The sequence below is a fragment of the Arachis hypogaea genome, chromosome 13, assembly GCF_003086295.3.
Source record: "Arachis hypogaea cultivar Tifrunner chromosome 13, arahy.Tifrunner.gnm2.J5K5, whole genome shotgun sequence".
Taxonomy (NCBI): Eukaryota; Viridiplantae; Streptophyta; class Magnoliopsida; order Fabales; family Fabaceae; genus Arachis; species Arachis hypogaea.
The window spans coordinates 116,385,419-116,401,514 of NC_092048.1; the positions used below are offsets into that span (position 1 = coordinate 116,385,419).

The following is a 16,096-nucleotide window of genomic DNA, read 5'->3' on the forward strand; positions in this document are numbered from 1 at the left end:
TTCTCCTTTTTAGCTTATTTTGTGCTCTTTTGCTTCTTTTTCTTCTTATTTCCTACAAAGTTTATCAAATCAAAAGATCAAAGAAATATACCATTTAAGCACAAAAGAATGCAATATTTAAGCACTAATTATCAATTTTCTTGTATGAAAAAGCATATAAAAACATGACATGATAACATGTCATCACTTTTTCAGCGTGTTACTCAACAAACAGATGAGCGTATTAGTAAGTTGTTAGATACACGCTTGGCTCCTTTGGAAAAGACTCAAAAGAAGTTAGAAAAGTTGGAACGGGCAACTGGAAAGGCCAAGAAGGAAAAGCTGAAACAGAAGAGATGGAATGAGGCTTATGTTAGCTATTATGAGAAGGTTAGAGTGTCAAGTAGTTCTAGTGCAGTTCCACTACCACCGCCACCCTCAATGTCTTCGGATGAGGACTATGATGATGATGAGGATGAAGATGATACTGAAGACTATAGCTGATAGTTTTAGTATGGTTGAACAATATACTAAGAATTATAGTTGATGATCAATACATTTTGTTTATGTTTTGAATTATATTGACTTGCTTGTTTATAGTACTTTTCTTTTAGTTTGATAATACGATGAATTTGTTTATTTTTTGAAATATTATAAATATTCGAATAAAAATTAGATAAAAATTTGTATTAAATTTATATTTATTTTGTATGAAAACAAGTTTATTTTGTAATTAGAAAATAAAAAAAAATCTATTTTACCTTACTGACGGATTTACAGACGAATTTTCTGTCTGTAATCAGAGTGTGAGATGATTTTTCAAAGTTCAAGTTACAGACAGAAAATCCGTCTGAAAATTCCTCTATAATTACAGACGGAAAATCCGTTGGAAAGTTCATCGCTTTCGGGAAATCGATGGAAAATTTACAGAGGGAAAATCCGTCGGTAACTAGTAAAAATCCATCGGTAATTTTCCGACAAAAAAAAAATCGTCGGTAAATAATTTCCGACGGGGCTTTTACAGAGGGACAAAATCCGTCGGTAATTTCGTCGGTTACCAAAAATTCGTCTGTAATAAAGACTAAATCTGTCTGTAAATATGTCTGTATTAATCCATTTTCTAGTTGTGTACCTTATACTTGGTTTCCACTTTTTTTTAACACAATAATTTCATTAGTCTTTCCAGTTATTAATAGTATTAGAATCCAGTAATGCTAAGGGGTTAGTATTTTTGTAATTTATAGTCATCAATTAGTTATTATTAATATTTTTAATAGTGTGAGATTATATCTAATGGTGTAGAATTACGCACTCTTCTTTTGATGGTTAAATACGGACTAAATTTTAATGAAAATGCTGGCCCTGAGACTTTCTCATTAGAATTAGCTACTTATATAAAATATATGTTGAAATATAAAATTAATTTGGTATTTGATTTTTTGGTATGCATAACATTTTGTTTAGAGTATTTACCCGTTTTGGTCCTCAAAGAATTTCGGACCAGACATTTTAGTCCCCAACTAAAATTAATTATTCGATTGGTCCCTAACAATTAAATCCGTCAGTCACTTAGGTCCTTTGCTCGTCAACTCTAACGGAGGAGAAAATAGTCCCTGAAAACTCTAATGGGAGATAAAATGGTCTCTGACCTCCTCTGTTTGGAAACGACACGGTTCTTTCCCATTTTCATCATATCTTACATAACACTAACAGTTTAACACTTTAACTTCAAGCTACACAATGCACACTCTACAACTTCAATGTTCACAAAAAGAAAACCTCTCAATTTGTTCTCAACCAATTCATACTCAAAAAACTAATGACTATCTCTCTCAAGTACTTGTCGTCTTTGATGGATCCCATGAATCTAGACAGCAAGTTTGATTTGTTAAGACCCGTCGTCGTCACCATCTCCCTCCTCCTCTTCCCTATCATCTCCATGACCACATTGTCCACCACTCTGATCGCTTCTTTTAGTTTCTTCTCCGAACCAATGTTCAGCAATCGCTTCAGTTTCCATCATGGTTCTGAAAACCGAACTGGACCGGCCGGTTCAACCGAAAAAACCGAAAACCGGTCACCTAACCGGTCCGGATAAGGTCATAAACCGCTTGACAAAAAACCGGTGAAAAACCGGTCGAACCGGCGGTTAACCGGTGAACCGGAAGAACCGTCCGGTTTTTTAGCGGTTTTTTGTTTGAAAACTAAACTATTGAACGACGTCGTTTTGAAGGTGGAAAAAAAAAAGAAGAACGAAAGGCCAAAAAGGCCCCAATCCCCACCCCACCCCCTTTCTCTCTCTCTCTCTCTCACAGTCTCACTCATACCCATCATGAAAACCCTAGTCCCACCCACAATCCTCTCATCTCTTCAAATTCCAATAGCCACCACCCACCATCCCATTTCAGAGCTTAAACTCATCGCCGACCCCTTCTCTACTTGTCGCCCTCTCTGTCCGAGCTCGCTTTGTCGCCGTGAGTCGCGCCGCTTCGCTGCTCCTCGCCGTGGGTCGCGCCGCTTCGCTTCAACCCTCTCAGGTCTCAGATCTCAGTTCTCAGTTCTCAGTTCTCAAGTTTCTTCTTCTCTGATTCAAGCCTTCAACCCTCTCAGGTCTCAAGTCTCAGTCTCTAACACTCCCTGATTCTGTTTCCCATCCCCCATCGCGTCCTTGTCATCGCCGAGCTCGCCTTCTCTGTGTTCGCCGATGTCGCTTCCTCTGTTGTCACCGTTGCTCGCCTTCCTCCTCGCCGTCGGTAAGCCTCGCCTCCTCTGTTCGCAGTTTCGCCTTCCTCCTCTGCTTGCTGGTTTATTGTTCGCAGGAATGGATTTATGTGTTATTTTTTATTTTCTGTTCGTGATTTTCTAATTTATTTGTTTGCTGGATTCATGATTTTCATGTATTTTGATTTTCTGAGGTTATTTTGATTTATTTGTTATTTGTTGTTTCTAATTTATTTGTTATTTATTCATGATTTTGTTGCTGATGCTATTGTTTGCTGAGGATCTGAGGTTATTGTTTGCATGTTGAAGTTGAAGAAGAGAAGGGATCAGTGTTTGAGATGCTTTTGTATTGAAATATAGCTGTGGTGGTTTTGTTGTCAACTGAAATTGGAGCTGTGGTGGTTTTGCAGCCATGAAGTACCTGCTTGGAACAATGTTGGCATGGACTAAATATTGATGCCAATAAGGCAATAACTACAGGAAATTTTTTTTTTTTTTTGAGATAATGTACTTCATAAGAATATCTAAAAAATTTGAAAGAATATTTTTTATGGCTGAAGATTTATTTTGTTAAATGTAATTTGAAGATTTATTTTGTTAAATGTAATTTATACGGTGTGATTTCTGTTTAAAATTTATTAAATTTAAATATTGAAAATTATATATTAATTTTTTATAATTTTATTTTATATTTAACTAAACCGGTTGAATCCCGGTTGGACCACGGTCAGACCACTGAACTGCTGAACCGGTCACCCTACCGGTTTATTGACCGGTTCGGTTTTCGCAACCTTGGTTTCCATATGAGCGGCAACAACGACATTGCTCGTTGTACTGATAGTTTGGATGCGAGGTCGAAACTGTCTGCCAACTTGGACTCCAGGAAAGAAGGAATGAAGCACTCGGGGTCCATTCCAAATGAGAATTTGCATATGATGTCGAAGGAGAATCTTCTCATGATGTTCTAATGCCCAACAATCTATATTGCTTGCCAGAGAGTGGAGAAAGACATGTCCTTGGGGTAGTTATGAAACTTGGTCTTGAGGATGTGGTGGACGTTGTCGGGGTTGGAGGTGATGCTATTATCGAGGACGTGGAAGTGGATGCTTCTGATGGGTGAAGTGCAGAGGAGGTGGGTGTACCAGTCACAGAGATTTAGGAAGTGTATGATTCATGACATGTTAAGGTAGGTGCGACACACGTGGAAGTTACACCATGATTTGATCTTGGAGTTGAAGAGAAAGAAGAAAAAGATGGAAAAGAAGACTATGAAGGTGAAGAAGGAAAGTATGAATGTTAGGATTATGTGAGATATGATGAAAATTTGGAAAGAACAGTGTTGTTCTCGAATAAATAGGGTTAGGAATCATTTTGTTCCCTGTTAGAGTCATCAGGGATTATTTTGTCCCCTGTTAGAGTTGTTAGGGATCATTTTATCCCCTATTAGAGTTATCAGGGACTATTTTGAATTCTGTTAGAGTTGACGGAGTTAAAAACCTAAGTAACTGATGGAATTAATTTTATTATTGAAGACTAAAGTGTCTAACCCAAAATTATTTGAGAACCAAAATGGGTAAATACTCTTTTATTTGGTAACATAGTATTAACCCACCCTTTATCAATATCAATATAAAATTTCGTCGCTAACATTCTTAATTTTCAAAAAATAAGATGATAATCATCTGATATTTCTTCAAAATTGAAAGAGAAACACAATCTAGTTTATAATTATAAATTTATATTGATATCAAACTAATAACCACTCAACAAATGAGGATTTGAATTGTCATTTATGTACGGAAATAAAGAATATGGTTGAGATAATGTCAGCTTGTATCAATCCATAGTCCCATATATATAAATCCTAATTAGGTTGTTGGAGATACATAATAGGGTTGGACTTAGTTGTGTATTGGAAGTTTCTCAAGATCTGCTCGAAGCTTTCAGTAGATTTCTCGACAGGGTGAATATGGACCCCTTCATAGGTTGTGATCACGATTTGCTCGTCCATCGAATGCCGTTGGATTTGTTTCTTCACATTGCACCCTCTGTATGAGCACCTATAGTAACTCCTGATATAATTAAACCCAAAAAAAACAAAAATTAGAATCCAAATAATGCATGAGATAAAGATCAAATTATATAGTTAATACAAATACTAACCTAGGGAATTTATTGTTTTTGACAGACTTTTCCCCGTATTTTCTCCAGCGGTAGCCATCATCAAGTATATCAACATGACTCCTTGTTTGAAAAACGTATCTGTGCTGCTTCTTCGATTCTTTCCCACCTTTCTTGCTTGATGATTCTTTATTTGGAGTTCTTAGAATATCTCCTTTCTTAACATCAAGAAAACTGTTGCTACTAGAAACCTTAAAATCAGATGATGATGAGCTAGGGAACAAAATTTGGCGATTATTGTCCATTACTGATTAATTAAGAATTAGAGAGGTTTGCTAAAGAAGCTAAGGGATGTAGAATTACATAAATCATGGCATATATATAGGATTTAAATGCGTGCACTATAATAATCTAAGAAGGTGAAAAATGAGGGCGGCATGCACATACCAACTGGTCTGGTCAATATCCATTGTCTTTGACTAATTGGAGAACTGATGCACGTAACTTCATATATACTGGAATTCATGTGCATGGAAATTTGACCTTATAATAATAAGGTGGAATATCATTAAATTATACGCAGACATTATACTTCACCTGTTTTCGATCTCATAAAGTTACTAAAGTTGAACATTAAATTTAATCCATATTCTAAAGTAATTTTGCCGAAAGGTTGAACAGGAGGAGGCTGTGTACACTTACATGGCTGGGCAGCCTACAGAACCTGATTTCGTTACTTTATTTTTTTTTTCTTTTTAAATTTTATTTTGATTTATATCATTTTCATCAAAGACGTGGCAATATTGGCAACTGGGAAATGAAACGTGATTGTTGACCAAGAAGAATATGGAAGTGCTTATTGCACATTTTTATATACAACATTGGATACACATATACAGTCAGATTCGTGGATCATGGCTGCACACACTTGAAATTGGTCATAAAGAATTGTAAAAGCCATGATCACTTACTACTATAGCTAGTTTCGTCGAAGTTTCCCATTGGAAGTACATTAGCGTTTCGCCAAATCGTTATGAGAAATATAATGAAAATGACGAACTTTGGCATTATTATGTTACTTTTGCCGATTAGTCAAAGCAGAAAGAATTTCTTATGTCCTGTATTATGTATTATATCTCTCTCTCTCTGAATTATATATACAAAGTATACACTAAAAATAATTAAATATATAAAATATATATTAAAAATAAATTAAATTATATATTTATTTATGCATAAATACATAATAATTAAGAGGTTGTGGGTTTGAGTCTCCTATTTTGATTAAAAAAAATATAATTATTAATTTTGATATATAAATAATATTTTGTATCTAAAGTAATAGATATTAATATGTCTAATATATGTGAAATAATAACAAATATATAAATAATAACAATTTCTATAGAAAAGTTTATTCTTATTGAACCAAGTGACTTTCTATTTTCTAACCTAGTTTGGTAGGGGGCGGCGAGCCGGCGACGATGTGGATTTATGGGCCAAGCGATTAGTTACATGTACGGTTTCTTATTGATACCAAAAATTAAAATAAAAAAAAGACACGACTTTTCCCTTTTTTTTTGTTTTTTTTTTTTTTGGTCAGGGATACGACTTTTCTCTGATCGTTGGGATGGAGATAGAGGTTTTATTCTATGGGCCATGGGCCATTACAATAAGGGGCCTGAAAAACAAAAAGATTTTCCACCGAAAATACATAAATAAAATAATTTAATTGTATAAAAAAAATTTAATACATTGTGAGTGTAAGACAAACATTTAATTATATAATATTATATCAGTAAAAATAACTATTTTTATATTAATTACGTAAATGATCATTCAAAAAAGTAAATATAATCTAACAAAATATTTTTACAATATCATTGTTTCAAAATTAAACTGTAAATAAAATAATAATTTTGCCAAGTGTATAGTAATTAGAATTTACATTAACTCTTGAATTTTTTTTATATTAAAATTTTAAATAAGTCTAATTTAATTTAATTCTTGTTATAGTTTCGTGTTTTAGATATTTAACTTACTCATTTACTCTTTGGACTTTATGTGAAATTTTGGTTGTCTGTGCCTTTTGTACACCCCTCTTCTGGCTCTTGAACAGCAAAACGTTCAGCACAATGATCTATGGTTGTCCGTGATAGGACTGGATTATGCATACAAAGTATTTTTCATTTTAATTATATAAAACAAGACATATTGAAGTGCTGCGACATGTTATCTACTTATCTTATCTGTTATACCTTTTCTGTATCAAGGCGCGGCATTTTAGCCTCTTTAAATTACATGCCATGTGCTGCGTCGAGGGAATTGTGAAACATTTTATTCTGATTGAAGTGATTGCCCGCTCTTAAGTTTGCAACCAACATTAGACATTAAACAGATTCCACGGCTCATCCCAAAATGTCCATGACTACATACGGTGAATATGCAATCGCTCAAGAAAAAATGAAACTCCAAAAACGTCACATAAACATCAATGCAGAACAATACTATTCGGACAATAACTCCAGATACACATCACAAATTCAGCAAAACGACAATTTTTTTTTGGCAATCACAAAACGACAATTTTTGGACAAATATACCTTCCAATGCAGCGACAACAGGCCTTCCAGTTGGTACTGGGCCCAAAATTGCGGCCCAAATTCCCCGCAATTTTTCATTTTCGGTTAGTTGGTGGAACTCATTAGGGTAGAGGGCCCACCCTTTGTTTCTTGTAACTGTAACCCCTGCTTATTTCTTCAATTTAATTTAAACAGTGATGCTAAAGAAAGATCCTCGAGGCTGGTTTTACGTGTTACAATCAGAGGCGTCCACGCCAAAAAATGTGGCTGTACTGACGGGATTATATATAGCACGTGTCAATATTGCTGGGTGGTAATGAGTCTCGTCATGTTCAAGTAACGAGCAATTGTCTGGTCAATAATGTTTATCTTTGTTTCGGATGTAGGCAATTTTCTGATAACATATGCTCTGAGTCTCTGTTTGAGAATCTCAAAGAAAATATCACAACTTATTTAGCTATAACTATAATTGATGTGTGGGGCAATGTGGTCAGAGATGCTAGTCGCATGTGTGACTACTATAACTTGTTCAGTTGGCTTTGTAATACATTCAAATTTTGGGTGTGTTGAGACCTCTTTTTCCAATCTCAAATAATCATATGCTAGTTAGCTAAGTTTGTTAAAAAACATTGTCTGAGATAGGTGAAACATGGAATACTTTCTACGTATCAAGTTTTGGTTTGTTGGCTACGCTAAGGTTGGATCCCAATTAATCATAGAAATACCCGGTAAGGGCAATACCGAATATAGGTCCCACCACCCTCCCAAGCTACTGCTATATCAAGATTCGGTAAAACTATATATCCTTTAAATATTATCTTTTATTTAGTCTTTAAAAGAGAGAAAAAATAAAAAATATTTTTTTAAATAATTAATATATAAAAATAGATAAAATATAAAAAATTGACTAAAGACTGAATTCTAGAGGATAAATAGCATTTTCATCAAGATTTTATTAGCACGATATGATCATATATTCACACACATGGCCATCAAAGTTCTTAATATCTTGTATATTTTTCAAAATGAATGTTGGTGACAAAATATTTGTGTATATATATTTGTGTGCGTGCAAATCTCAAACTTTTTTCCCCTCTGTACAATTACTATATTCTAATCAACTCAAGGGGTGAAAAAAAAAAGAGTCATACTCTTTGCCTTAAATTTCATCTTGTACGAATTAGCTGACAAGTGTTTTTTCATCCTTCATGATTGCCAGAAGGGGACATTTATCCATGAAAGATCTTATCCTCCAGATAGTGCTTTGGTTGAACATATCCTCCTACTTTTGGAGTTGCGTCATATGTTTTATAGTAGTTAAAGAAATTCTATAAAGCTTCTGATATGTTGATTAATCACGTTGCAATACTAATGGTGGTTAATTATATAATTTATATTACTGCTAATTTAATAGGCTGATGATGATTTAATCGTAATACGACAGTTTGTGCGTCAAATTAATTGGCATATAATTCCTCTTATTGGCATGTGTTGGTCCAGCAGTCAAATTAATTGTCCAATCTTTTGAAAGAATCATTAACCTCTTTTGTCATGTTCTAAAAATCTATTTACTACCGCAGGCATGACGTCAATTTTGGAGGATTCTATCTAGATAGTTATTTGTTGCTCGCAATTTCTTCCTTGTGGTATACGAATACGATCGTGTGTACGTGGAAAAAGAATCACTTGAATGAAACGATCAAACTTCTCCCCATTATTATCTCCGTTAATCTCGACCAAATAGATTTTCTGTGAAGCATTGTTTCTAGCTGGTTCGTCTTGCATATTCTCGTAGATTATATTACACCAAGTTTGCATGCTATTAAGTAATTAAGTCTTAAAGCGGGTTAAATTCAAAAGTAGTCCTTGAAATTGATTGTTTATTAAATTTTTACGATTTTAATTATATTATAAATATTTTTGAGATTAAAAGGATTGTAATATGTTATGAGTAATCTGACACTCTAAATTGGATAAAATAGTGTCGCTTTATTTTTGGTACTAAATACTTTGATAAAATAACATCTTTTAACTTTAGTAATAATATATTCTTTTGAGAGCATAACATAATTTTGTGATTCATTAAAGTTAAATAATGTCATTTTATCAAGTATTTAGTGTCAAAACTAAAATAAAATTGTTTCTTTTAGTCCAACATAAAAGGATATATGTTAGGTAAGTTACAACATGACGAATAACTCGATAAAAATAGAGTGAAAACTAATGTGATACACATTTTTTAATTTTAAAGAATTTGACGGTACAATTGAAATCTTTAAAATTTTTTTGGTGTAAGTGATTAATTTCAAAAATCACTTTAAAATTTAACTATTCTTTATCTTAAGTTGAAAGTGCAAGAATATATATAGAATGATTATATATTCGTTTTGATAATTAAACAAAAATAAAAATATAAGAACATAGTGTTTTTTAAAATTTATAAAAAAAAATTATCCTCCTAATGTAAAAAGTGAAAATTTTAATTATTTCAATGTTATAACAATTAATTGTTTTGTCATAAAAAAATTTAATTCTTTTATCAATTAATTATTTTGTTAAAAAATGTAAAATAACACATATGACATATTAAATACATGATTAAGTAGTTGATTTTTATATTTGTAGAATATTTTTTTCGCAACTAAACCAATTTGAATAATCAAGGTTTATTAGCTCATAATGGTGCCACGTGATCACCAAATTGACAAATTGAGCACAATCAATTATATATATATATATATATATTGGAATCATTAGATATTATATAATTTATTCACCTGTAACTGAGACACTCTCGATCTCCATTTGATGATCATTATAATAAGGACCTTCATTATTCAAGTTAGGTACATAACCTGAAACGACCAAGTTTATATGCTTTCCTTATAATAATAATAATAATAATAATAATAATAATAATAATAAGAGTAGTACACATTGTATCTCTAATACTTTTTAAACCTTCATTGTACACATTGTACGCTTAGGTCATTGACTCCCTATACTTTCTCTAATAATAAACACCTCTTTCTTCATCATTGCTATGATGAAAAGAGTTTAAGAGATTCACCAAGTGATCCTAGCTTGTAAGTTGCAACTGAATGCACTCTAATCTTAAACCTTATGAATTATGATAACCTCTTCCCTAGGCTTCGAAGATTGACACTAACAACGAAAAACAGAACCAACCTTTATTTTAAGTTTTTAACCCAAAGAAACATGCATTGTTGCTTTTATATGGCTTCTACTTTTGCTACTCCTTAGGACGATATTTTGTTCCTTTTTAGGAACTTTACATGAAAGTAATAAATCATCTCTTAGAAATAAAAGACATCTTTATTGTTACCAAATTTATTCATACACCAATAAATAGCTTCGTCGTCTTGTCAATTTGAATCCCCTTCCCCCTCTGGTTTAATTTAATGTGCGGCTTTCCATTTTGTTGACAGAATATGCAATGGAAAGACATTGTAAGAGAATTGCGTAAGAGTTTGCATTGTGTTAAACGCTTTTACTAAATCAAACTAATATCTACAAAGAAAATCACTAATTTATTTTTGGACGGAGAATCTCGTACAATTATTTTTATGCCAAATTAATAATTATAATTATTAAGTAATAAATTAGTTCAATATATTAAATTATTTAATAATTTTTAATTATATTAATTTTACATAAAAACTTACACATTAACTTTTACCTTATTTTTATTTTCACATAATTAAATATTACACCAATAAATTAATCTATCATATCATATTAATATTTGACGGTTTCTCCCGAATTTCTCTGGATTAAGGATAAAATTACTTTTATTTTTAGTTATTTAAAGTTAAATATGTGTTAATTTAATATTATATAATTAATAAATAATCAAATTATATTTTAAACCCCAAATTTTTGCGTTTTTATAATTTTAATGCAAATGTCAATTATATTTAAAAGTATATCATATGTTATCTTATATTAAAATATCTCTCGAATAAACGGTGAAAGACTAAAATATCATTTTGAGTAATAATGTTAAAAAAAAAAACTAAAGCACCCTTTTTAATCTTTTGATAAAAATAACACTTTAAGAATTATTTAAAGCTCCCTTCTAAAAGTTGTTTAATTGTATTATGAATTAAATTTTGAATTTAATTTTAAAAGGACTAATATATCTACAATTTCATTGTAAAAAATTATAATAATTTTTTAGTATTAATTTTCAAAAGATTAAAATACTATTGTAGTTTATCCTCAAGGTAAAATACCCTTTTATCTTAGTGTTAACATAAACTAAAATACCTTATAAGATGAATGAAGATGGTTATTGTTTTAGAATTTATAGAAACTTTAATTTTATGTATTAAAAGACTGAAATATCTTTTTGAAACATTTTATAATAAAAATGAACTATAAAGGTCGTATTTTGAGGGCATTTTAATCCCTATAATGAATTCTGTAGATATTTTTAGTTTTTTTAAAGTAAAATTTATATTTTATCCTTAAATATAATTTAACAAATTTTAACTTAAAAGGATATTTTTAAAATTAATTCTAAAAGATTTTGTTATAAAAAAATTTATAAAATACTTTAGTGTTTTTTTAACATTGATCGAAAGAATCTATGAGTCTTTTAATGGTAAGTTAGAAAGATATTTTAGTATAAAATAATCAATCATACTATTTATGTCCCATAAAAAATTTACTAATCAGCTGTGTATATTTTTGGTGACTACTAATCAGCAGTGTATAAATACATATTTGTAATTTCATAATTTTTTTTATTATACTACAATAAACAAGTTTTACTATTAGTCTATTGCATATTTATTATTCTATTATATCATGTTTGATTATTTTAGTGATTGATTATTTAGTTAAAAAATATGAGTCAATATATATAAATATATAAAAATACATAATAATAGATTTTTAAATACATATAATATTTTTATAAAATAATATATGATATATTTTAATTTTTTTTTTTAGAATTTAACAAACGTATATTGAATTCTAAACCTTTGAATTATATATATAAATTATAATACTATATTTATGATATTATTTTTTTAAAAAATTTAAGTTAATAAAATATATATATATATATATATAAATAATTATATTTCTAACAGATATTAAACAGATACATTTAATTTTAAATAACCTTAATAAAGAAAAATAATTTATTTTCCTTTTAAATGACAATAATACTAAATTGAGAAACATATTGGAGCAAATGAGTAAATAGTATTCGATTTGCAAAATAGTGATTGAGGAAGCATGTGAGTCTGGTACACCCATGCTTTGATTGGGGTTAGTGAAGCACATGGTAAGGCTTATCCCTGTAAACTTGTGTTCCCTTCCCCGTTTCCAAATACGCTTTGACGAGCCTTGTCTCCATCCATATATAGGGCCCTCGCCAATTTATTCAACTCAATTCATGATTAATATATTCTTTAATTTGCTAATTAATTCCCCAATGGATGCTGCAAAGCTTCTGCCAAGTCAAAGAAACGATTTGCAATTCTTAGCTTACATAATAGTGCAGTAAATAAATGTTAAATGTGAAGCATTTACACTCTTTCCTTACTTGGCTTGTTACTATGCTAAGGAATAATAAATATTGAATTTATTCATTGAAAGATTTGAAGGGGCTATAGGTTGGAGAGGGTTGGGTGACCTAATTAATAACCAAACGTTTTAGTAATGATGAAAAGGAAAACGTAACTGACCATGTCTTCTTCAAACAGATGGACCCAGCTCATTTTTGCATGGTAAGTGCTTTCAAGGGGCCAAATGCAGCGACCTTAGAGTGTGTGTGTGTGTGTGTTTTTCTTTTATTTTTTTCAAAACTAATAGGTAATTCTCATACTATGATGTGATGTGATATGAGGAGATTTAATGAAAAACCAACCAACCCGGATTTGAGCCTGCAGATATGAAAAAGAAAACAGTCATTAGCAGTTTTATGGCTTAAAGACAAGGAAAATAATATTCCTTCAAATATTTTATGACCCTTTTATGTCTCCTGGCTTAATGTTAAACACATTTGCATTAATATATTTTTCTTGAATGTACGTTTATATTATATATATCATCGAGATATCCCAAGAGACCAAAAAAACAAGGGATAAAAGTAATAATAAGAAGACCGAAGAGTTAGATGCGGAAAGCATAATTTAAGGAAAATTGGTATGTGTCTTTTAAAATTTAGCTTTTCTTTAAATTTAAATAATATTATTTAACTAAATTTTAGTTAAAATACATTCTTAGTTTGCAGCTAAATATGTTGATAATTAAAATTAATTTAAATTTTAAATATTAAATTTTTTTTTAATTTCCTATCTACTTCATAAAGTAGTTATTTTATCAATTTTTTATTTATTTGCACGTTTCTCCCTCTCTTTCTCACGTGTACATTTTTTTTTTCTCTCACATTCTTTACAAAAATTTTTATTACTCCTCTACAGATAAATTTACTATTTCATATTTATTATTATTATTATTATTATTATTATTATTATTATTAGATGAGTCGTGCTATTTTGTTCCCATTTCAAGGGACTTGCATGCTAACTTAAAACTCATTCATTATCATTATCAAATGAAATTTTAATAATATTATATCAATATTTGAATTAAACAATAAATGAATTATCAATCTATCCATCAATATTCTTTTCTTCTTCTTTACTTTTTTTTCTTTCTTTTTTTTATTTTTTTAATCTTTATCTTTAGAATGATTAGAGATGACCACGACATAAAATAATTAGACCGAATTAAAGATAAATAAAAGAGCAATGACAAGTATTCGAAGAAAAAAAAGATAACAAATAAAAATTTGATAAAGGTTTATAGTTTTCAACAAATTTTTTTATTATTAGTTGAATTTTTTTATTACTTATTTAAATATTAACGCTTTTAAAATTATTAAAATGTATGTTTGTAAAAATTAATTGTTTTCAATTGTAACACGTCTAAAATTGTTAAGTTATATAGAAAATATTTTTGAAACACATCCAAAATCATAAATCTAAAATTTAAATTTAAACATTAAAAATAAAATTAATTTTTTATATCTTATTCGATAAAAACTCATCTAATATTTTTCCTTTTTTAATAGTTAGAATTTTTCGTTACTTATTTGAATATTTAAAAATATTAAAATGTATGTTTGTAAAAATTTGTTTTTATTTTCGATTGTAACTCATCTAAAATTATTAAGTGATATATAAAATATTTCTAAAACACATCCAAAATCATAAATCAAAAATTTAAATTTAAACTTTAAATATAAAATTAATTTTTTTATATCTTATTCGATAAAAATTAATCTAATATTTCTCATTTTTTTATTATTTGTTGAATTTTATCGTTACTTATTTGAACATTAACGCTTTTAAAATTATTAAAATGTATGTTTGTAAAAATTGATTATTTATCATTTATTACACATCTAAAATTATTGACTTATATACAAAATATGTTTAAAACACATCCAAAATTATAAATATAAAATTTAAATTTAAACTTTAAAAATAAAACTAATTTTTATATATTTTATTCGATAAAAACACATCTAATATTTCTTATTTTTTTATTAACGCTTTCAAAATTATTAAAATGAATAATTAAGCTAAGTTTTTTTATCTTATTCAATAAAAATGTATCTAACATATTAGTTCAAAATATGATATTTTTAGGGGCTTTAGATGTGTGGGTTAATAATTAAAACACTTAAAATTTATTTTTTGAATTTTAAAATTAAAATCTTTAATTTTACTGAATTTAATTTTTGAATATGTATTTAAATAATAATCTGCTAATAATTAAAAATACTAAAATTGAAACAGAAATTTTAAATTTTAAATTTTAAATTTTAAATTTTAGTTTTATTTAGTTTGTATTTTGGATGTGTATTTAATTTTAAAAGACACTAAATCTATTTAAATGTATTTGTTTTAATTTTTTTAAATTATTGTAATAAAAGGCTCATTAAATAATCACTTTTAAAGGATACCTAATCGTACTGAAAAATACATGTTAAAATATAATATGTATTAAAAATAAATTAAATCATACATATATTTATGCATAAATATATTGATAGCTGATTTTAGTGTACAAATAATATTTTTGTTTAAGTTTAAGATTATAACTTATAAACCGTTTATTAAAACGTGACCAATCATATAAAGATGATAAATTAAATATATTGATACTTTTATATTAAATAATTTAATAAAATATATTAAATTATTTATCATTTGTAATTATTACTTTTACATAAAACTATCATATCATTTTCATATATATCCAAAATGTATATATACACAAATAGATAAATACGACGCAAATTACACATTTTCATATATATTATATTTAAATAATTTAAATAAAAAATTTAAAATATCTGTTATTGTTAAAAAATTCTTTTTAGGTATTTATATTAATAATATATTTTAATAAAAATTAATCAAAAATGTATTAAATTTAAATTTTTTCATATTATTGTATTAAAAATATATTTAAAACTTTGTTGATAAAATCTGGGCCGTTAAAGTGAAGCGAGGGTTAACGAGCACAGTAGAGGGGTGAATTCTAGAGATTCCCGAAAGTGTAACATCCGTTACCACGTGTCGGAAGCAGGAGAGTCGTCACGCCTCCGGTGCAGTGCATATGCCACGTCATGTGATGATGGT

General features: G+C 29.0%; 2 long non-coding RNA genes across 2 annotated transcripts; both read right to left on the reverse strand.

Annotated features, from left to right (window-relative positions):
• Nucleotides 1-4,399: 4,399 nt before the first annotated feature.
• LOC112732848 (uncharacterized) lies at nt 4,400-5,174 on the reverse strand. The gene is made up of 2 exons (XR_011869883.1): nt 4,864-5,174; nt 4,400-4,772 (listed from the first exon to the last, which is right to left on the reverse strand). It is a non-coding gene; the product is annotated as an uncharacterized lncRNA (long non-coding RNA).
• A 7,389-nt stretch (nt 5,175-12,563) lies between these two features.
• LOC140178180 (uncharacterized) lies at nt 12,564-13,409 on the reverse strand. Its single transcript, XR_011870433.1, has 2 exons — nt 13,127-13,409; nt 12,564-12,891 (listed from the first exon to the last, which is right to left on the reverse strand). It is a non-coding gene; the product is annotated as an uncharacterized lncRNA (long non-coding RNA).
• Between the last annotated feature and the right edge of the window lie 2,687 nt (nt 13,410-16,096).